The sequence below is a fragment of the Podarcis bocagei genome (assembly GCF_964188305.1).
Source record: "Podarcis bocagei genome assembly, chromosome: 2".
NCBI classification, from domain to species: Eukaryota; Metazoa; Chordata; class Lepidosauria; order Squamata; family Lacertidae; genus Podarcis; species Podarcis bocagei.
Genome location: NC_138126.1, coordinates 5861279 through 5883846, shown reverse-complemented (window position 1 = coordinate 5883846; position 22568 = coordinate 5861279). Strand labels below are relative to the sequence as shown.

General features: G+C 46.0%; 1 long non-coding RNA gene and 1 pseudogene across 2 annotated transcripts in view; one reads left to right on the top strand and one right to left on the bottom strand.

The window, feature by feature from the left end:
- The first annotated feature begins 2953 nt into the window (after positions 1-2953).
- On the top strand, positions 2954-4449 carry LOC308581382. Its single transcript, XR_014005036.1, has 2 exons — positions 2954-4110; positions 4142-4449. It is a non-coding gene; the product is annotated as an uncharacterized lncRNA (long non-coding RNA).
- Positions 4450-7434: 2985 nt separating this feature from the next.
- LOC308578793 (alpha-2-macroglobulin-like) overlaps positions 7435-22568 on the bottom strand; it is a 56732-nt pseudogene continuing 41598 nt past the window's right edge. The window contains exons 26-37 of the transcript XR_014013399.1: positions 22459-22543; positions 21776-21932; positions 20644-20718; positions 19059-19224; positions 18254-18646; positions 15752-15970; positions 13715-13842; positions 13332-13422; positions 12225-12293; positions 9323-9425; positions 9056-9097; positions 7435-8251 (exon numbers count right to left, since the gene is read on the bottom strand). The product of XR_014013399.1 is annotated as an alpha-2-macroglobulin-like (transcript). The remainder of the gene's footprint in view (positions 8252-9055; positions 9098-9322; positions 9426-12224; positions 12294-13331; positions 13423-13714; positions 13843-15751; positions 15971-18253; positions 18647-19058; positions 19225-20643; positions 20719-21775; positions 21933-22458; positions 22544-22568) is intronic.

The following is a 22568-nucleotide window of genomic DNA, read 5'->3' as shown; positions in this document are numbered from 1 at the left end:
CCACTCCCAACATGATTGGCTGTCTAAACTTCAAAGGTGCAAATCACAACTCAGAGTTCAAGGGCCAATGGCAGAGGCCCAAATCCTGAAATGTTCTGTAATTGGACATCATGTGTCGAATCAGAACACAGGAGCTCAGATTCCTTACTCCAGACTTGAGCTCAGGCAAACACAGACCACTGAATACATAACGCTCAACAACTTCCCTCTCCTTATCAAATAGAGCAAAGCCTGCAGAGATTGTCCGAGCTGCTGCGATTCCTACACTGCAGGGGGCTGGACTGGGTGACCATTTAGGTCCCTTCCAGCTGGACAATTTTACGATTCCGCGGTGCCGTTTCTCAGTCAAGCAGGGCCTGCGCTTCACGCGAGGGCAGTGGCGATGGTCACAGAGGCCGGTGGGAAGCAATGCAGCGGCAAAAAGGGCTGAGTAATGTTTGCCAATGGAAGGAGGTATAATAATAATAATAATTTATTATTTATACCCCGCCCATCTGGCTGGGTTTCTCCAGCCACTCTGGGCAGCTTCCAACAGAATATTAAAATACAATAACCTACTAAACATTGAAAGCTTCTCTAAACAGGGCTGCCTTCAGATGTCTTCTAAAAATCTGGTAGTTGTTTTTCTCTTTCACATCTGGTGGGAGGGTGTTCCACAGGGCAGGTGCCACTACCGAGAAGGCCCTCTGCCTGGTTCCCTGTAACTTGGCATCTCACAGTGAGGAAACTGCCAGAAGGCCCTCGGCGCTGGACCTCAGTGTCCGGGCAGAACGATGAGGGAAGAGACGCTCTTTCAGGTATACTGGACCGAGGCTGTTTAGGGCTTTAAAGGTCAGTACCAACACTTTGAATTGTGCTTGGAAACGTACTGGGAGCCAATGTAGGTCTTCCAGGACTGGTGTTATGTGGTCTCGGCAGCCGCTCCCAGTTACCAGTCTAGCTGCCACATTCTGGATTAGTTGTAGTTTCCGGGTCACCTTCAAAGGTAGCCCCACATAGAGCGCATTGCAGTAGTCCAAGCGAGAGATAACTAGATCATGCACCAGTCTGGCGAGACAGTATATGGGCAGGTAGGGTCTCAGCCTGCGTACCAGATGGAGCTGATACTGCAACAACATGTTAATGGATCATTAGTGCCTTAGCCCAAAGTTAGTAATTGCAAAAAGTCAAAAGGCAACCCCCCCTTCTTTTTTGTTTTTGTTTCTGTTTAGATTCTGTTTGTTTCTTTCAACTGTGTTGGAAGAGATGGAACAATGAAACAAAAGGCAAGAAATGTACGATCTAGGTAAACTTTCTCCGGCGTCAACATCTCTAACCCCAGTTTGAAGTGGCATGCAGTGGCGGAGCTTCCGGGGGGCAAAGAGCAGGTGGGGGCGTGCTCCCAGCACAGGGGGTGCAGCCGCGATGGCACCCTATTGGGATCATGCTGCCGGGGGCGGTGCGCTCCCCCCGCACTCCTCTTCCTCCGCCAGTGGTGGCATGGTTTTTTTATTTTAAAAAATGTATAAAACGCCCACAGATAAACATGCCCTCTGTCCAACTTCCAGGGGCTGAGGAGCAGTTGGCAAGCTCCATTCAAAGACAAGACAGTTGGCATAGACCATGAGTAGGCAAACTAAGGCCTGGGGGCTGGATCTGTCCCAATCGCCTTCTAAATCCGGCCCACAGACGGTCCGGGAATCAGCGTGTTTTTACACGAGTAGAATGTGTGCTTTTATGTAAAATGCATCTCTGGGTTATTTGTGGGGCGTAGGACTTTGTTCATCCCCCCCCTCAAATATAGTCCGGCCCCCCACAAGGTCTGAGGGAAAGTGGACCAACCCCCTGCTGAAAAAGTTTGCTGACCCCTGGCATAGACCTACCTGCTTCCACTAAAAAAGCAGGCAAATAAAAAGAATTGTTTGCGCAATTTCCTCCGGGAGGTAGCTCAGCCTTCACCCGCTGTCTGGATACATCCCAAGTAACAAAAGGGCAAGCAAATATGAATGGGGCACTTTTTGATTCGGGTTCTTGTGAGGAAAGAGTGTAATCATTTACCCAGCCTGCCTTCCCTCTCTTTGCAAGGCCTTGAAGCTTTGTGTCTCACTGTGCTCAGTCACAGTGAGAATAGGGAAGTGGACTGTATATTATCCACCCTTCACCCTATGGGTGTAGCTGGGGGGGCAGCTGCTCCCCCCCCCCAAAAAAATCAAGTCAATAAATAAAAATACTTAACTAAAAGTAGAAATAATCAGAATATTTGAAATTGAAATGCTCACTGAGATACCACGATCTCCCTCCCTGGCGAGAATTTCCCTAGAAAAAGGCAGTGCTTGCTTTTATTACACGTATAAAAGACGCCTGCTTCTTGGGAGAAAAGCAATGACAAACCTAGGCAGCATCTAGGTTATAAAAAGTAGAGACATTGCTGTAAATAAAAATATGCCCTTTTCCCTTATGGGGTATCCAAGAGCCCATATAGAGTCCTTACAAAGGTTCCCTATTGGTAGGAGAAAATAACAGAGGCCAACCAGAGAATATTGAGAAGCAAAGCAGCTAGTAAGCTTGATCTTTATTAATCTGTTGCAACAGGGTGCTCCCCTCACACGCAGGAGAGGAAGAGGACCCCCCAAAATTGCTGTGCAAGGGCTTATAAAGACTTTTGAAATTCCCATTCTCTAGATCAATACCACCCCCAGAAACATTATGCATACATCACAGAAGGAGTGTAACCTAAGACCACCCCTCAGATACATCCTACCTACATCACAGAAATTTAAATGTTGTTTTTCTCCTGTCACAGTTTATCTCCTGTCTGGCAAGTTGCTTGATTGGATTTCCTGGGGAGCCTGGCCATTCTTTTGTAGTGGTAAAATACTTATTTCCTGGGCCAGGTCACAGGCTCACACCTTATTCATATCTTTGAGACAGGATTTGTGAGGAAAGAGACAATGGGGAGGCTTTTCCAGCAGAGAAAGGATTTGGTCAGTTTAGGAATCAAAATCGTTCCAGGTTGGTCTTCCTGTGTTGATCTATGTATGTGCAGTTATGAACATTACCATATATCTAAGACCATAAAATTCCTATCACATTATCCCCCCTTTGGGGCTAGAATTTTTCTTAGAAAATTTTGTCCCACAAATAATAACATCGTATGTTGTAAATGGATGCCTTTGTGTAAATATATCATATAAAAATAACATATGTTGCATTTTGTTAATAAATTACTTGTGGCATTCTATCTCTTGGGAGAAACCATTTACTCAATAGTGTTCTATGCTTTACACCTAGCAGGAAGGTCCACTAATGACTGAAAAATGCAGTTGGTGTTTTGTCCTTCGCCATTTTTGTGTGTTTCTCAGGTGTCAAGCTAGCTCTTCTGTGGTCTCACACCGACATAGTGCTACAGCAACACATTCTGTTGAATCCCCTCGGGGCTTTTATTTAACCATGTCGCCTGGCATTTACCATAGCTGGCACAGGTTTGGACATCGCATGAGAGAGATGTCTTTGCCTTGGCCTTTCTATGGGATTTTATTATTATAGGCTCTGGTCTTGCACTCATGGAAGTTGCTCACTTGCACTTAAAGGACCAAAAAGCTAATTGCAGCCTGGATACACTTGCCCAATTCAAACTGAGTCCAATTTGAATTTATCTTGCCCCATGGTTCTCAACTCTTCAAACCAATCTGTTAAAAGAAAACCATTCTTAAAAAGGGCACTCGTCCAAATAAGTCAATTTAACTCTATAAGGGATCATTCCTGCTAAACCAAAGCATATCCACCTTCAGGTATCTTAGAAGCTTCTCCTTGGTAAAGCGAGTTTTAGCACATTTTAAAATGGATAGGGAAGGTTGGCAGAGTGCCAGGTGGGACAACGAAATGTGGTTATCTAAACATTGGACTACACAATAGCCTGATCTATTAGAACGCATAAAATGTATGAGAATCCTCCACTGGGGTGTAAGGAATAAGACATTAAACATAAAAACAATCACACACAAAAAATTGCCCCCCCTTGTGGAAATCACACTGTCAGACACATTTCAACATTCCTACATAATAACACATAATACAAAACAAACTAATTAAATATCAGTTGCATATCTTGACACAATTGTGATCTTTTACGTATGTATCTTTTGAATCCTGGAGCACAGAGGCTTGAATTTCAAAAGTGAGAAAATGTCCTTGCAATTCAACTCCTCCCCCCTTTGTCAGCCCCACTCCTCCGTCAGTCTATATCCTTTGAAAGAGATAGCTGTGGGCATTTTGAAAACTCTGGTGTCTATTGTTGCAGGTCTTGTGATGGTGAAGAACTGAGTTGAGGGGTTGTTGCTGCTTTTCATCATTGCACATCTGTAGAAGTGATATCCTGTAAGGGGGCAGGGTTTTGGGGGGACTTAAAGGACAGAGTTAGGAAAAGGAAGGAGCAAAAGCCCCCTCCAAGAAAATCTCCTTGAGTTATTAGCTGCAAATAATAAAATCTTAGCATGTTAAGAATTTTACTCATTTTAATATTATTATCACATTTCCATATAATTACTGCTATTATCTGCTAAGTTTGTTTGCTTTCTTTCACTTAATAAAAAATTACTCCACATGTAGAGAAAGAGAACTGTAAAAAATACAAGAAAGGTTAAAAAATAAAAAGAAAGCAAAAAAATTAGATTACCAGTTAGATGAAAACGGACTTGACACAAAGACATCAGATTCAGAAAAGAACTATTATTAAATAATACAAAGATATTATCAAAAACCGCACAGATTACTACTGGACTGAAAAAAATGGGAAAACAATGGGGGGGGGACTTAAAATTCACCATGTGCTATCTGATAAAAGAACTTCATGAACTGACTTTCAACATGTGATGAACATGTCCCCAAAGTAAAACACACACACACAAAATGACCTATGAGGAACCAAAAATAAATAAATGCTAAGACACACAATTAATAAGAAACCTGAAGTAACCTGAAGTAATCTGTTTTGGCATTCTAACATCCCAAATGAAAATAAAAGAGTGTTTCTTGATGTGACAACATCGGCTGTAATTTTAATAGCGGAATACTGGGAAATGAGTTAATACCAAGAAAAAATGAATGGCAATTTAAAGTTGTGCAAGTACCTTGCACTAGCCAAAATGACAGAATTAATAAGAAATGCTCAGGCAAAAAGGTAAACAAATACCATTCCATAAACAATGTTTGGTTGTGCTTCGATTAATTTCATATATATAACGGAAGAACTGATTTTAATAAACGAAAACAGATTATTTGTAACCTAAAAAAAATGTCAAAGCCACAAAGAGATAGAGGGAAATCAACTAATATAGCAGGGATTCAGACTTGTTTTGCTGAACAGAAAGAAAGTGACTGTTTGGCTTTAAGGGAAGAAAGACAAAAAGAAAAACAAATGCAATTACTTTTTATAGAGTATTTAAATCACTGTTTGCATCCCCTCATTATCATTTGTGCTGTGGGAGAAAAGAAAGGACACTTTGTTAGGTTCCCATATCCTGTTGAAAGGGAAAATTATTTCATGTGAGGTCTGTCAGGAAATGCTGTTCCTAAAATGCATAGACATATACACACACACCCAAAAAAACCTGTTATAAAATTTAAATCCCATTGGGGGGGGAGAAACTACTCAAGAGAGGAACTCACAGTGGGAGTGCTTTGATATTTACCTGTGAAAAGAATTTGGCATGTCCAGTACTTAACCCTTTTGTCTTAAGTAGCCCCTGGAGCAAAGGACACATTAAGGGTGATTTCCCTCAATGGTTCCATGTTTTACATAAGAAAATTTGGATAGGTTTCTCCCTCCCTGCAGCCCACGCTCTCCAAACCTTCTCTCTCCCCCCTCCTTTCTCTCGCTCTCTCTTTTTTGTAAGCTGATTTAGCCTCTGTGCATGTGCAGAGTTCATTTCTCAGGAAACCTTTTATACCATTGGGCTGGTCCAAACAGGTGGTGGGCTGGTCCAAACAGGATGTCTGCTCTTCTCTCTGCAAAGGGGAAAGAGAACTGTGAGGAGAACAGAGCTGACTTGTCTTCCTGGGTTCCTCCCTCCTGTTTTCCTTTTCGTCCTCTTTCCTGTTCATTGGGCGGCCAAGGAAGATGACCTGCCTTCTCCGACAATCTGCCTTCAGTATCATCTTCTCAGTTGCCGTCTCTTCCGGGTTGGCCAAAACCATCACAGTGGTCTTAGCTTTCCTAGCCACAAAGCCAAATCTTTATCTAGGATGGCTCCAAGACGTTTATTCCTTTTGTGAAATTAACAAGCCTGTGGTGTAGGGTCTCCTCTGCAGTGGCTCCAGCGTTATGGAATTTCTTCTGCAAGGAGGTCCACTAGAACTCAATGTTCCAGTGAATCTTTTAAAACCTTCCTCACTCACACTGAAGCTCCTTCCACACTCCATGCATTTATATGGTTTCTCCCCTGTGTGGATCCTGCAATGCCTATTTAATTCTGATGTGTCTAAATGTATGTTTTTAAAAATATTTTTATTAAGAATTTAAACAAAACATACTAACTTAAAACATATCATCCTTGATTTCCCCCCATAAAATGACCCCCCTCCCCTCTCCCCCCAACTTCCCTCAGCTCCAGTCTCTGATTTCTCTACAAATGCATGTTACAGAATTGTATGAATCCTTAATTTATCTGACTGGTTATTGCCAATAAAAAGTTTGTGAGTGCTTCTTCAAAACCTGCCAAGGAGTCCAATTCACTTTGTTGTTTCTTTAAGTACTTTGTAAAAGGTTCCCATTCATCTTTAAAGTCACAGTTGTCCTTGTCCCGTAGTTTATGTGTCAGTTTTGCTAATTCTGCGTAGTCCATCAGTTTCTCTTTAGTCGGGGTTGTGTCTAAGTGTTTTAATATACACTGGACTCATTTTTGTTCTGTTTCTGTCATCCGCACCCTGAGAACTAGAGGATTTCTTCTTCCCACTCTTTGGCTGTTTCCTCTCATGCCTGCCTGGTTTTATTTAATTTCCAAACATCTTTCTTCCTGCTTCCTTCTTGCCTGTTTCTGACGACATCATCAGATGCTTCATATAATCCACATTGTTCTTCCCATCATCTCCTGGAGGGGGTAGACCAGGAGAAGAAAATCTATAATGCTTGTGGGTTTCCTAAAGGACATCTGGTTGGCCACTGTGAGATCAGGATGCTGGACTATAAGGGTCATGGGCCTGATCCACCAGGACTCTTCTTATGTTCTTTCATCTGCTCCATCTGAAGCCACACACACACAAACCGCATGCACCCTTCAGCAGCAACCTGCTTTATGAGTTTGCTGCTCAACTGGCTGCTCAACCCTAATGCTGTTTGATTTTGGCCAGTTGGAAAACTAAAATGCATCAGAGAATATAAAACACCCAAAATAAATGGTTGGATTCGCACCACATCCCACCCCAGAAATGCCCGCAGAGACATGCTTGGGACATGACTGGAATCAAAAATAGGGTTCTCTTTTATTTTATCCTGTAGAGGGAAATTGAAGCCATACAGAAGGGTCTCAAAATGAAAAGAAAAAACAACAAAGGAGGTTCCTGAGTTTGTAGCGATCCCCTCTTCTTCCTTTTGTTATTCCGGGTTTTGCCAGAGCAGGCTGCAGTTCAGACCTTTGGGACTATCAAGGGGTGGAATAAACAAATTGGGCCACACACTTCCGCTTGTCCCATTTCTAGAAAAAATCCCTTTACCCCGCTACTCTCCCTTGGATAACCCTCTCTTGAGCGCTAAATCAGAGCAAACCTCAAGATGGAGAAAACCCAATCAATGTTTGCTCCGACTCAGCGGCAAAAAGTGGCTTTTTCCCAGGGGAAAGCAGAGATGTGGATGAGCCTTGCATTTGGAGAAATCCTTCTTCCCTCTTCACAGCCACTGCTCTGTCCCAGCTGCTCTGTCCCCCCTCCTTATCCGGTGGAAGGAAGATAATAATAATAATAATAATACTTTTTTATTTATACCCCGCCCTTCCCGGTTCAGAAAACTGGGCTCAGGGCAGCTAACAACAAATTAAAAACACTTAATTGATGCAACAAGAAACAGCATAAAATGCAGTATAAAACGTGAGTAACAATAAATTCAGAATTAAAAAATCAATTTAGGGGGGAAATCCATCCAATAAACATTAGACGATCACCAGGGCTAGCTGGCTAAATTAGCCCTATTTGGGTCAGCGAGGAGAGCAGACGCCAGCAGAGTCCGCCTGGGAAGCGATGGGCTGCATTCTTCATCATTCATTCCCCTGTTTAGTTTCGGCTGCAGTGGAGGAAAGAGCATAAGAATCTCCTTTGGCCAAGCATTCACCCACAAGTGTCCCAATATGCTCTGGGGAAACAGAGGCAGGAGATCCAGATGGCAACCCCCCTCCAACCCCCCCATATGCCCAACTACTGCCATTTCATGCCCTTCCCCAAACCTAGAAGCCCAGGTGGGGCCCCTCAACCTGCCCAACAGGAGGGCTGGCCTCCATTCAAGTCGCTTTAATCCAGGACGCTAAATCAGTGGTTCCCAAAATGGGCAGTACCATGCCCTGGGGGGCAGTGGGATGACTTGGGGTGGTGCTAAGAGGCAAGAGGGCAGCAAGGGGGGCGGTGCTGGAAGTGTAAATGACTATCAGGCTTTAAAAAACTGGCAGCACTGCATCAAACTCATCCGTTCTGTTGAATCAATGAAAGAGTTGAACTGGGTTTTGCATAAACATGCAATTCATTGCCACTGTTTTGAATTTTATTGTGTTATTGCCTTCATTCGTGGGTCGTGAAAACTGCTGTTTTGAATAATGCTTTTTATAGGGTAGGGTAGGACATAGCTGTCAACTTTTCTTGCGAGGAATCCTATTCGGAATAAGGGAATTTTCCTTTTAAAAAGGGAAACATTGACAACTATGAGGGGAGGATGATTTTTGGGGAACCAAGGGGGCAGAGGCCCTAAAAGGTTTGGAAACCACTCCCCTATATCATGTCCTGCCCCTCGAAGAAAGCTGGATTATGGTCTGGGGTGGCCTTTGGTAGTTTCGAGCCAGTTCAGATTTGCACAAGGCAATCTCTGTTCATACTCTACCTGTACTGCAGGGGGCGCTGTACTCTGCATCAGCACCATCATCTGGAAAGAGAGGGAAGCAACAGAGAAAGATGGTCAGGCCAGCCTCTGCCCCCCAGAGCTTTCTCCATCACCACTTTTAGACAAGTGGGTGGTTTTTAAGGGGTTGGTTGCAGAATGCTCATAAAAGCAGCTATTGCATGACGGTTCTAAATTTTGCTTTGGGAGTTAACTAAGAAGTGGGATATGTGGACCTTAATGGTCTTCAATGTGGGGCGCCTTTCTCACCTGTTTCATAGTAATCATAGACTCTTGCCACAGCCGGCTTTAAGTTCTGGACAGGCACGTCCTGCTCCACAGTGAAGGTGTAGCTCTGGGTCATGTTGGTCACCTGTGGACAAGCAGGTGGGATCATCACTTGAGATACAGAATCACAAGACTGCTGAGATTCTGTGTCCAGAAGAATCTGAAGAAGTGTGCATGCACACGAAAGCTCATACCAAGAACTAACTTAGTTGGTCTTTAAGGTGCTACTGGAAGGAATTTTTTTATTGTGTCCAGAGATGAAGGTGATCGACTACATGGAATTGGCAGAAATGACTGGCAGAATCCGAGACCAGGGAGAAGAGTTGGTGAAAGAAGACTGGAAGAAATTTAAAGACTATTTACAGAAATATTGTAAAATTAATGAATGTTAGAAGGATGTTGGATAGAAACTAAGGGGTTTCCAGCTGTAATGCTTTAGGAGACACGAAAAAAAGGTTTATAAATGGGTAAAAGCTTAATGGTAAGGATTTGCTGAAATAACAAATTGAAGTGGAATACAAAGAAGGGAGGTATGAGGAGGTCTGGGGAAATAAGCGTAAGGAAGATATGTTATGGAAAATTATCTGTTTTTAACTGTTTTTATGTTGTATTTTGTTTCTTTTTATTTTATTTTTTTCCATTGTTATATTTTAAAAAACTTTAATAAATATATTTGGAGGGAAAAAAGAGGTTCTGTGTCCAGGGCAGCTGTCTACTCGCTCCATCTGGTGCGCAGGCTGAGACCCTCCTTGCCCACAGACTGACTCGCCAGAGTGGTGCATGCTCTGGTTATCTTCCACTTGGACTACTGCAATGCGCTCTATGTGGGGCTACCTTTTAGGTGATCCAGAAACTACAACTAATCCAGAATGTGGCAGCTAGACTGGTGACTGGGAGTGGCCGCGGAGACCATATAACACCAGTCCTGGAAGACCTTCCTTGGCTCCCAGTACGTTTCCGAGCACAATTCAAAGTGTTGGTGCTGACTTTAAAGCTCTAAAGAGCCTCTGTCCAGTATACCTGAAGGAGCGTCTCCACCCCCATCGTTCAGCCTGGACACTGAGGTCCAGTTCTGAGGGCCTTCTGGCAGTTCCCTCACTGTGAAAAGTGAGGTTACAGGGAACAAGGCAGCCCTGTTTAGGGAAGTTTTTAATATTCTGTTGGGAGCCTCCCAGAGTGGCTGGGGAAACCCAGGCAGATGTGCAGGGTATAAATTATTATTATTGTTGTTGTTATTATTATTATTATTATTATTAGTTCCAGATATGAGTCAACTGGCAGCTAAGACAGACCTTCACACACCCAGCAAAGAAATGGTGGAGGGCATGAACAAAACTTTGTCTTTTCTCTAGGACGGCTTCTCCAGAAGGTTCATTTCCCCGTATCTGATCGGCCTCCTTCTGCAATGGGTGTGTAAGGAGCACTGGTGGGATTGTTTAGGGCTTCTGGTTTGTCAGTGCCTCTCCCTCACACAGTTACAATCTTCCCCATCTGCTGCCCTGCACATCTCCAGCGGCTACAATGAGCAGCATTCAGAGCGATACCCTGAATGCCAAGCCTTCTCTCCCAACGAACTCCAACCTTCTATGCAGGAAGGAAATCTCCTCCACAGGCTCCCCCCCATCCCTCTGTCCTTCCTTGAGGTGAAGAAGAGGAAGGGTTTGAACAGCATCATCCTCTCTTCCCTCCTCTCACATAGCCAAGTGATTGTGGAATCACAGAATCAATATTGCAGTACTCCCATTATGCAATTTGGAGGTGCAATGGCTGGTTTGCAATGAGAGAGAGAGACACACAGAGAGAGAGAGAGACACACACACAGAGAGAGAGAGAGAGAGAGAGAGAGAGAGAGAGAGAGAGGAGCTCAACCACTGCCCTGGTAGCTTATCCATGTTTCCAAAGGAATGAGTGTGAGGAGCAAATCCCACCTTCCTCTCACTCTGCCCTCCGGTGCACCCAGATAATAATAATAATAATAATAATAATAATAATAATAATAATAATAATAATAATAATAATAATTTATACCCCGCCCATCTGGCTGGGCTTCCCCAGCCACTCTGGGTAGCGTCCAACAAAATATTAAAATACTGTAATACATCAAATATTAAAAGCTTCCCTAAACAGGGCTGCCTTCAGGTTTCTTCTAAAAGTCTGGTAGCTGTTTTTCTCTTTGACATCTGGTGGGAGGGCGTTCCACAGGGCAGGTGCCACTACTGAGAAGGCCCTCTGCCTGGTTCCCTGTAACTTGGCTTCTCGCAGTGAGGGAACCACCAGAAGGCCCTCGGTGCTGGACCTCAGTGTCCAGGTAGAACGATGGGGGTGGAGACGCTCCTTCAGGTATACTGGACCAAAGGAGAGATTCTCCTGCCTCCTGTCTCTGTCCTCTTTTGTCAGGGACTGGACAGAAGAGGAGGGCTAGGGATCGCCCCCTCTTTCTCTTCTGCATCCATTGGAGGAGGAGGGGGTGGGGGGATTGCCCCCCCTTTCTCCAGCAGTTTCAGGAGAAGAGAGAAACAGGATTGAATTACAGCAGAACACAGAGCTGCCAAGTTATGAGCTGTTAGGAGAAGGAGGGGGAGAACTGGCAACAGAGACAGAGCATAGAAGCACCACCATCCCCACGGACTCTCCGCTCACTTAGAATTCAAGGGCAAAGGGCTCAATGACATTTGTCTTCTGAGGCCCTCCATGGAACCAGGTACTGTTGCTGGGGAAAGATGGGGAGGACCTCAAAGTGAGCAACATCACTGTGGAGTTCAGGGCTGGGTTCTTTGTCTTGCAACACAATGACTGAATAAAACCATAAATACGAACTTTCTTGTTTCTTCCTTGATTCTCCCGGGGGAGGAGAGAATTGCCCAAGCCTGACATCTTTGCTCACCTTCTCCAAATACAGCAGGACATGACTGGTGCTCACTTCCGTGCGCTGGACCAGATTGTGGCTTTCCAGCTGGTGGGCGCAAAATGAAGATTGTTGTTGTTTCTTTATTTCATAAAATTCGTACACTTATTGACTGTAAAAAAAGCAACCTCAAAGCAGTTCATGAAAAAGATAAAATGATAAAACTCTGAATAAGAAACATCAACAACAATAATTTGAAACTTTCAAAAAGTTAATATAGCAGTAGACTGCTATAACAGATTAAAACAGATTAAAGCTAAAACAGATTAAAACTCGCATTAGCTTCCTAAGCACCTGGGTTGGCTTGTCAAAACAAGAATGTTTTTAACAGTTGCCTGGTGTCAAGAGGCAGGGAGTTCCACAGTGCAGGTGCTGCCACACTAGAAGATCGAGTTCTTACAAATGAAGAACGGGTATTATGCGGCAAATGTAACAATGCCAGTTCTACCAGTCGAAGGCATCAAGTGGGCATATATGGGGAAAGGCGATCTCTGAAGCCTCAGGGAGAGCAGCATAGTCTACCTTAACGTGAGGGCAAGGAGAGACTTCTCTTTAGTCCTGGCAGATGAGGTTCAGCTGTGTGGTGTCCTGGGCTTATATTCATTCATTCATTCATTCCTTCATTCATTCATTCATTCATTCATTCATTCGACTTATTAGTCACTTGTCACCCAAAGGTCTCCAAGTGACTTACCTAGTGGCTAGTGGACATTGCAAGCTAGTACAACATTCGCAGCCCCAAGATATGATTATTCCCGTTAGGTCACCTGACTTTAAAACCAAGACGGGATTGGACAATCCCATGGCCAATTACTGTATCCCTCAGCTGCGAAAGCTCACTGGCGCCTCTGTGAACAAAGGTTGCAGGCCTCAGAGTAGCAAAGTTTGGAGACAGCCTAACAAACGCAAGGAGAAGTCCCGCTTGTGAGACACCCAGAGGGATCCTCGTGGCTGTTTTTGGAGAGAGGATGTCTGGGGTAGGTAGGCAATATGGCAAAGGCAGCTCTTGTCTTCTCAAGTCTCCTACAGCCAAGGAAGTAGGCTGCTGTTTGTGGCGGGGCCTTCACACACAAACGAAGCTCTTACCTGCTTTACGGATGGCTTCACTGGGACGAATCCTGAGAGCATCTGAACATCGACGATGGCCATGTTGGAGGCCAGTCGGTTGCCGGTGTAACTGAGAACCCAAAGAGAGAGGGGAAATAATCGCACCACTCTTCGCCCCTGACAGCCCACCCCGTAACCATCTATCCATCTTCCAATGCAGCCTTTATCAACCTGTGGGTCCCCAGATGTTGTTGAACTACAACTCCCATCACCCCTAGCTAGCAAGGCCAGAGCGCAGGGATGATGGGAGCTGTAGTCCAACAACATCTGGGGACCCACAGGTTGAGAACCTCTGTTCTAATACATCCTGATTGTGGGGTGGTCCAGATTCCCAAATAGCCTTGGCCAATGAAGGGGACTACCTGACATTGATGGCAACGTCAAAGGTTTTGTGGGCTTTGGGTCCAGCGCAGATCTCTGGAACTGTGCGCACCTCCAGTGTGAACGGTGCCTCTTCCTGGTGTGGATGCACGTTGTATTTCAAAGTGGTCTGGAAAGGAAACAGGGCTCTAATAATAATTAGTAATTTTATTATTTATAAATAACTCTGGGTGGCTTCCAGCACACATAAAAACATAGTAAAACATCAAACATTTAAAAAATTCCCGATACAGGGCTGCCTTCAGATGTCTTCTAAAAGTTGTGTAGTTCTTTTATCTCCCTGACTTCTGATGGGCGGGTCTTTCTCTCTCTCTCTCTCTCTCTCTCTCTCTCTCTCTCCCTCTCTGCATCAGGCATGACCTAGGTTTCCAACAGTGACTTGGACACCAACTCAGAGGGTAAGAGGCCTCTGGAACCAGGAATGCAGTAGCACAGCCAACCAAGGTGTCAGGTGTGCGTGCAAGAGCCAGGCCCTGTGACCAATAGGACTTTGCAGGACTTGTTCTGAAGAGGCAAGGTGCGGCCACACAGGTGAGGCCAATTGGTAACTCACAGCACCTGGTGGCAAGAGCTGGGAAGGGATATAAGGTCAACATTTCCCTTCGGCTCTTTGCCACAGTGACACGCTTCCTGCCTTGCTGTGTTTGGCTTTTTGCTTCCTGATCCTTGAACCTTGGCTTCTTGACTCCCTGCTTCTTGACCCTCGGACCCTTGGCTTCTTGACTCCCAGCTCTCTGACCCTTGGGCTCTTGGCTTCCTGACCCCCGTTCCTGCTCCCACCCGGTCATTTTGCCCCTGGTCCTGATGTCCCCTGCCAGGATTTCGATCACCTGTGAACCAGACTGACACAAGGGGCTAATATGGATCTTGACATCACTGAGCCCATCAACCAATGCAGCCCCCAAGCCAATACCCCCAGATGGGCCAGAGTCCTCACACCTGAGGGCTGTATGAGAGTTAGCAGAGAGAGGACACAGGCCCCAGCTTCAGGCTGGAGGTCTGCCCCTTTAAGGGTGGAGGGTCTTAGAGACAATAGCCTTTGCTGGAACAACTTATCCCTTCATTGGCACATCTCTAGGATTCTGAATGACCTATTTCCACTCCCTGGCTTGCTAAGTTGCCATACAGCCTTGCTTACTGGTCACAGAACCATAGTAGAGTTGGAAGGGATCCCAAGGATCATTTGTCCAACCCCATGAAATGCAGGAAGCCTAGCTAAAGAATCCCTAACGGGTGGCCATCCCACCTCCGTTTAAAATCTCCAGTGAAGGACTGTCCACTACCCTCCAAACAGCTCTTACTGTCAGAAAGTTCTTCCCAATGATTAGTTGGAATCTCTTTTATTGTATTTTGAACCCATTGGTCCTACTCACTGGAGCAGCAGAAAACAAGCTTGCTCCATCCTCCATGTGACAGCCCTTCAGTTTGTTTGAAGTTGACTATCATGTCACCCCTCAGTCTTCTCTTCTCCAGACCAAAGATACCCAACTCCCTCAATTGTTCCTCCTAAGGCTTGGTCTCCAGACCTTTGATCGTCTTGGTTGCCCTCCTCTGCACACATTCCAGCTTTTCAATACCTTTCTTAAACTTTGGTGCCCATAATTGGACACAATACTCCAGGCAGTGGTACTATTACTTCTCTTGATCTGGACACAATGCTTCCACTGATGCAGTCTCGAACTGCATTAGCTTCTTGGCTAACACAATGTTGACCCCTAGATCATTTCCAAACATACTGCTGCCAAGATCGGGGTCCCCCTATCCTTTTGTTCTTGCTACCTGCTCGGGGCAACTGCCCCAACTTGGTTTCTCCATACTCCACCAGAAGGAGCTGATCATTTCTAGGGCAGGGCAATGTCTTCCAAAGCAAAGCTGCCACCGCCTTGTGCAACCCCAACAGTCTCGTGGGCCACCCGATCTTTGCGCCAGGCAGTGCTGGCCCAGGCAGTTGTGTTGCTGTGATCCATGTCACACTTTCTCTTTCCCAGGCACCCATCCCGGGTGGGACACTCACTCACCTGGACGTGGGCACAGCCTTCCCCCGTGGCCGTGCTGACGTAGTCCCCTGGCACTCTGGGCAGAGCCTGGCACTGGAGAAGCAGGCGGTTGGTGCTGTCCACATGGAACTGCCTCAGGACGCCCCCTGTGGAGCTCAGGGTCACTTCTGGGCCCATGCTGCTCTTGTAATAGGTAACGGCACTGTAGAGGGAGAGGGCCTGGAGGGCAACGACAGTGTCCTGCAACACAGACCAAGGGGAAGGTGGGCATGGACCTTGTTGTAGAGAGGACAGTCCTCAGTTTGAAGTTGTCCCCTGGTTGAAGTCCATGTTGGGAAAAAGCACCAAGGCAAAAGCCAGCTCCAGATAGCTGGAATGCAAAACAGGATGTTATGTTTTGCAGCTGTACTGTTGGGGAAAAGGTGGAGCCTATTCTCTGTACTGAGCACCGGATGTTAGCTCAGAGTGTCATATGACCTGTGCTGGAAGTACAGGGGAGGAGTCGTGTCTCTTCTGATGGAGTCTGAAGGGAACAGTTGCATTTCTATGTACTGCTGAATGACAGGCATAAAACATGTAAAAAGGACTCCTGTCTGTCTCATTTCCCCTCCCTGGGGGAATGCAGGGAGAGAGAGAAGCAGAGGGTGTGTTCTTTCTCACGACTAATGAGAAGAATCGCCGGGTTTGTTTACCTAGCCTGCCGGGGGTCGCAGACGGAAGGTAAACACAGTATCTCGCTCAATTGCCTCGGGGGAGGCCAGGTACCTCTGACTGTGAGCCAAGATACTAACAGTCCAGTTATCATAGACTAGTAGAACTGCAGAGTTGGAAGGGCTCCCTAATTGTCATCCATCTTGTCATGAATTCTACTCCTTTTGATCCAGAGCAGATTCCAATGTACAGTTAGCAACTTAAACACGTTGCCACTTTTGCCATCTAGGCTGTGTCGCTGGGCAGGGCCCCGCCCAGGGGTAGCTCCACCGACCAATTAGTGTCAGCAGGAGGCGTGGCCGTGGGAAATTTAAATCGTGGCATGGCCAGAGAACCCCCTCTCGCGCCCTTCACACCAGCCATTTGGTATACACCTACCTTGTAGCAATCGTCACAACTTTGTGAGGTTAGGCGTTGAGTAAGCCTTTGTTTGGATGGAGGGAGGTTACTATCCACTAGGGAACTGCGGGTCACCGGGCCTTGGCACACAAGAGTTGCCCATCCGGACAGCAGACTAGGCAGGCACAGAGGTCACGGTCCTCCTTGCTCTAGTCTTGCATTTCTATACATTACAGTAATCATTTCCACATTTCCACCTCTTTCTCTGCACAAGTCTGTTGTCCTCTTTTGTTGGGAATGCATTTCCACTTTGTGGAGTAATAATAATAATAATAATAATAATAATAATAATAATAATAATAATAATTAATTAGCAGCAAATTCCACTGTCAAACAGCTCTTACTGTCAGGAAGTTCTTCCTAATGTTTAGGTGGAATCTTCTTTCTTGTAGTTTGGATCCATTGCTCCGTGTCCGCTTCTCTGGAGCAGCAGAAAACAACCTTTCTCCCTCCTCTATGTGACATCCTTTTATATATTTGAACATGGCTATCATATCACCCCTTAACCTCCTCTTCTCCAGGCTAAACATGCCCAGCTCCCTCAGCCGTTCCTCATATGGTATACCCCAATCTGCCAGGGAAGAAGCTGACCGAGGGGGACATCAATGGTCACCTCAAAGTTATTGTGAGGATTTGGGTTCCTTGGGGTTTGCATTCTCAGCCAAGGCATCCAAACTTTGGCAACATCCTCAACGGGCCCTGGACTTTCCATTACCATACCCCAATTTCCTATGATTGAGAGATCTTTTTTTTTTAATTGACTTAAAAAAAATTATACAGACAGCAAAACAAAGAAGTCTAAATTAACATTGCCTTCTACCGATAAGAAATAATAATAACTATTACAATAATGAAAAAACAAAAAGTACATTTACTTCCACTTTTAAACTTCTATTCTGGTTACAATATATTACTATTCTATAAGAATCTATTATATCCTTTGCTGTCCCATATATTATTTTATTTCCCAATTTCAACCTAACCCTCCCCTCCTCCCCACTGCTTCCCTTCACCTGTGTGAGATCTTCCCATCATAATATATTTTTTTCTAGTTGCTTTGATAAAATAGAGTAACTTGAAAACGGTTAAATTATAATTACTTCTTTTGTCCTTACTCGCTTAACAATTGCCTATTAAGAGTTCTGCTTTAACACCATATTTCTTTGTGTGTTCTCCTATGCATTCCCATTCTGTATAGAATTTTTGATTGGGATTTTTTATTGGATTTCAAGGGTTTGCAGCAGCCCTGACAGCTTGCTGTGCCTTCCCGTCACTCCTTGCAAACTTTGGTCTGGGTCCCTGGAAGGAGAGAATGGCAGGGAAGGAAGGAAGGAAGGAAGGAAGGAAGGAAGGAAGGAAGGAAGGAAGGAAGGAAGGAAGGAAGGAAGGAAGGAAGGAAGGAAGGAGGCTTACCTGAGTGGAGGAGAAGCCCCCAGTGGGGTTCTGTTGCCGGCTGAGCCACTTGACAATGCGGGTGGCTGTCCCCAGATCTTGCCGGGATGGCGTTGGCTCTTTGGTCATGTAACTTAGGAGGGCGTAGGCTGTCATCTCCACCTCCGCAGACGGAGCCCGGGGAGGACCAAAGAATGAAAGGTGCCTGTCCACTTCTTTCTTTCCAGGCCGCTGCCAGTGAAGGGAGCCATCCTCTTCAGGGAGGGAGGGAGTCATTAATGTTTGGGTCGAGCAACCCAGGCACCACTAACGATGTCGGTGCTGTGGAATGTGGGAAGAGGGCCAGGATCCAAACTGTTTGGATCCTGAGAAGAAGGCGGATCTTTGGACTGGTGGTTTTGTCTGCATTGCCAACTATTCATGCCCACCAGGGAACGAGGAGCCAGATTTTCAAGGGGAGAATAATAATAATAATAATAATAATAATAATAATAATAATTTATTATTTATACCCCGCCCATCTGGCTGTTTCCCCAGCCACTCTGGGCAGCTCCCAATCGAGTGTTAAAAACAATACAGCATTAAATATTAAAAACTTCCCTAAACAGGGCTGGCTTCAGATGTCTTTTAAAGAGAAGATAGCTTCTTATTTCCTTCACATCTGAAGGGAGGGCGTTCCACAGGGCGGGCGCCACCACCGAGAAGGCCCTCTGTCTGGTTCCCTGTAACCTCACTTCTCGCAATGAGGGAACCGCCAGAAGGCCCTCGGAGCTGAAGAAGAGTTGAGTACTACACCCTTCCCTTCCACCCAGAGATCCATTCTCACCTTCTTGCACGGCTTTCTCGTAGAGTAACTGCAGCATTTTCTGCCTCTGATCCTCCTTCCCTGCCAGGGCAAAGGAATAAGCCAGCAAGGCCAGGCTGTAAACGTGGATCTCTTTCGCCTGAGCCGCCGTCTCCAGGCAGAACAGGGCATTACGCACGGTGGGATGCTGTGGAGAGAAGGGAGGGAGGAGAGGCTTAGCCCAAGCCATTGTAGCTGTTTCAGAAGGCCTGGGGGCAACCCGTAGGTGGTGGCTGGAATAGCAGAGTCAGGCCCACCTGCTGCAGGAAGCTGGGCAGAGCAAAGACATAAGAACATCAGAAGAGCGCCTTAGATCACACAAAGGACCCATCTAGTCTGGCACCCTGTTCTCACAACCAGCTGCCTCTGGAAAACCCCTTTCATTTTTATTCATTTATTAAATTTCTTTACCTTTTCTATGCTTTTCCAGCTGCACTGGCTCCCGGTGGAGTACAGGGTCAGATTTAAGGTGCTGCTTTTGACCTTTAAAGCCCTTCACGGCCTAGGACCCTCGTACCTACGGGACCGCATCTCCCGGTATGCCCCACGGAGAGCCTCAAGGTCCATAAATAGCAACACCCTAGTGGTCCCAGGCCTAAGGAAGTTAGATTAGCCTCAACCAGAGCCAGGGCCTTTTCAGCACTGGCTCCGACCTGGTGGAACGCTCTGCCTCATGAGACCAGGGCCCTGCAGGATCTGATTTCTTTCCGCAGGGCCTGTAAGACAGAGTTGTTCCGCCTGGCCTTTGGCTTGGAATCAACTTCATCCCCTTCCCCTCTTTCCTTTTTCCTTTCTCCTCCTGTGATGGAACTCCTATTTGGGGACTTCCCTGGCTTTTTTCTGGCCCACGTAGGACCAGTCTGGAAAGTTGGCCTTGGTGAAGACTTGATTTTTCATCCCCAAAAAAGTTTTTGATTTGAGTTTCCATTGAAAGGAGGCTGCATTTTAATGTTTTAATGTTGTATTTTAATCTTCTTTTTAAGTTGTATTTCAATCAATTTGTTTTTATATCAGGTGTTAGCAGCCCTGATCCTGGTCTTGGCTGGGGAGGGTGGGGTATAAATACAAATTATTATTATTATTATTATTATTATTATTATTATTATTATTATTATTACCGCCTTTCATCCAAGGGATGTGTCCTGCATCTCCCCCACTGGAATGAAGAAAACCCATCTTAAGCAAACCAGGAAAATCCTCAGCTCTGCCAGGATAGTGAAACAAATTCCCGCCACAGAACGCATGAAGACCACTTGCTAGACTTGAGTTAGAGAACATCTGGGGTTGACTACAGAGCCCATCATCCCTGAGCATTAGCCATGTTGGCTGGGGCAGATGGAAGTTGTAGTCCGACAAGATCTGGAGGGTCATGGGTTCTCCTGCCTGCCCTCTGCACGAGAAAGAAGGCTGGTTGCTTTGCTTGAGAAGGAAACATGCACCCCACTTGTTTGTTGATTTGGAATTTGCCGAGAGACATTCAGCTGTGATTGTGGGGGGAGCCTCCTGCCTGCCCTGCATGACTGTTTGTTCCACAATGGGCTTCGGGAAGGAGAAGACAGATACTTACATCCAGAGGCAGATGGCTCTCCAGCAGAGCAGCAGTGATGTAGGCAGAGAGACTGATCTCGTCATCCACCCCACCCTGTAGGAAGGAAAGCGGAAAAGGCCTCAGCTCCATGGGGGGTGTGAAGGTCCTTCTCCGTCTCCCAAGATCCACCTTCTCCAAAACCCACCCGATACTAGGATGCACTTCTTCTGTCTGTCCACCATACTTAGAGCTCCGGTCCACATGGGTCTCCTATCATGGATGGTTTCCATGCAAATGGTCCCATTCCTACTCTCCACTCCAGTTCTGCACTGCTTCCCGCCCAGGTGCACTGGGTTCTGCCCCACATTGGGGGTGCCTGTTGTGTATGTATGATGTCACACATTGCCGGGCCTTCCAGAGAGAGTTATGGTCCTCCCACAGCTGTGATGAACCCCATTGGGCCTCGTCGAACCATGTGATGTCACATGTGCAATGCACTGGGTCACCTGGCCGGGCACCCACACTGTAATGTGCTCTACGTGGGGCTACCTTTAAAGCCCTAAATGGCCTTGGGCCAGTATACCTGAAGGAACATCTCCACCCCATCGTCCAGCCCAGACACTGAAGTCCAGCGCAGAGGGTCTTCTGACGGTTCCCTCACTGAAGGAAGTGCAGTTACAGGGAACCAGGCAGAGGGCCTTCTCAGTAGTGGCACCCACCCTGTGGAACGCCCTCCCATCAGATGTCAAGGAGATAAAGAACTATCCGACTTTTAGAAGACATCTGAAGGCAGCCCTGTTTAGGGAAGTTTTTAATGCTTGATGTTTTGTTGTATTCTGTTGGGAGCCGCCCAGAGCGGCTGGGGAAACCCAACCAGATGGGCAGGGTATAAATAATATATTATTATGGCATTATTATTATTATTATGGCACCCCAGAGATGGGATCTATGTTCCCACCTATCTTCTCTTCTCATGGTATCTTCCACACTACAACTTCCTCAGTCCAGAGGCCTCAGAAAGGGCTCAAGAGAACAGCGTAAGATAATCACACCATGACAATTTCCAACTTAATTCAGCCCAAAAGGCCAACACAAACCACACTGGGGAATTTTTGTTTCTGAGGCTGCGCCAGCATCTGGTTCTGACTGCATTCTCTCCCTCTCTCTGTACCTTCAGAGCGTTGTTCCACAGGGTCCCGATGCTTCTGAAGCAGCCATTCTCTCTCTGCCTTGCAGCCAGATACGCCTGCGCGTCCTGGATGTGTTTTTCTTCCACAAAGATGTAGGGTCTGGCTCGGGAAAAGGACTTGAGTGTAAATGCCGTCAGCCTGCAAGAAAGCCACCGAGCACAGCAGAGTCAGGCACCAGCGCCAATGCATTGGGGGAAACTTGAAAGGTAGAAGCCCAGAAATGCGCCCTTTGATAGGACCTCAGAATGAATAATATTGGATGCAACACCAGGAAAGCATTTTCACGTATGAGACAAAAAATCGACAGCTTAAGCTAAGGAATACAGAATTGTATTAAGATAGAATATATCCTGGGGTGGGGATCGTGGAAATTACAGGCTGGTTAGCTTAACATCTGTCCCAGGAAAGAATTGTCAAGGATAAAATTACCAAGCATATAGAAGAACAAGCCTTGCTGACGTAGAACCAGCATGGCTACTGCAAGGACAAGTCCCGTCCCACAAACCTATAGAGCCCTATGAGAGTGTCCACAAGCATTTGGATAAGGGTGAGTCAGCTGACATAGTGTATTTGGACTTTCAAGGCAATTCAACCAGGTAACCTCCCCCTGCTCAACATGCATGTATATGCCTGGCATAAATGAGGCGGCCTCTGTCAATCTCACCAGGTGTTCCCTGGGCTCCGGTTATCTTGTCCAAAGGTGCTATAGGAGCCATCATAGTGCTTGTAGTTCAGTTGCCTCTGGTAGCCTGAAATGGAAGGAGAATCGGGGTG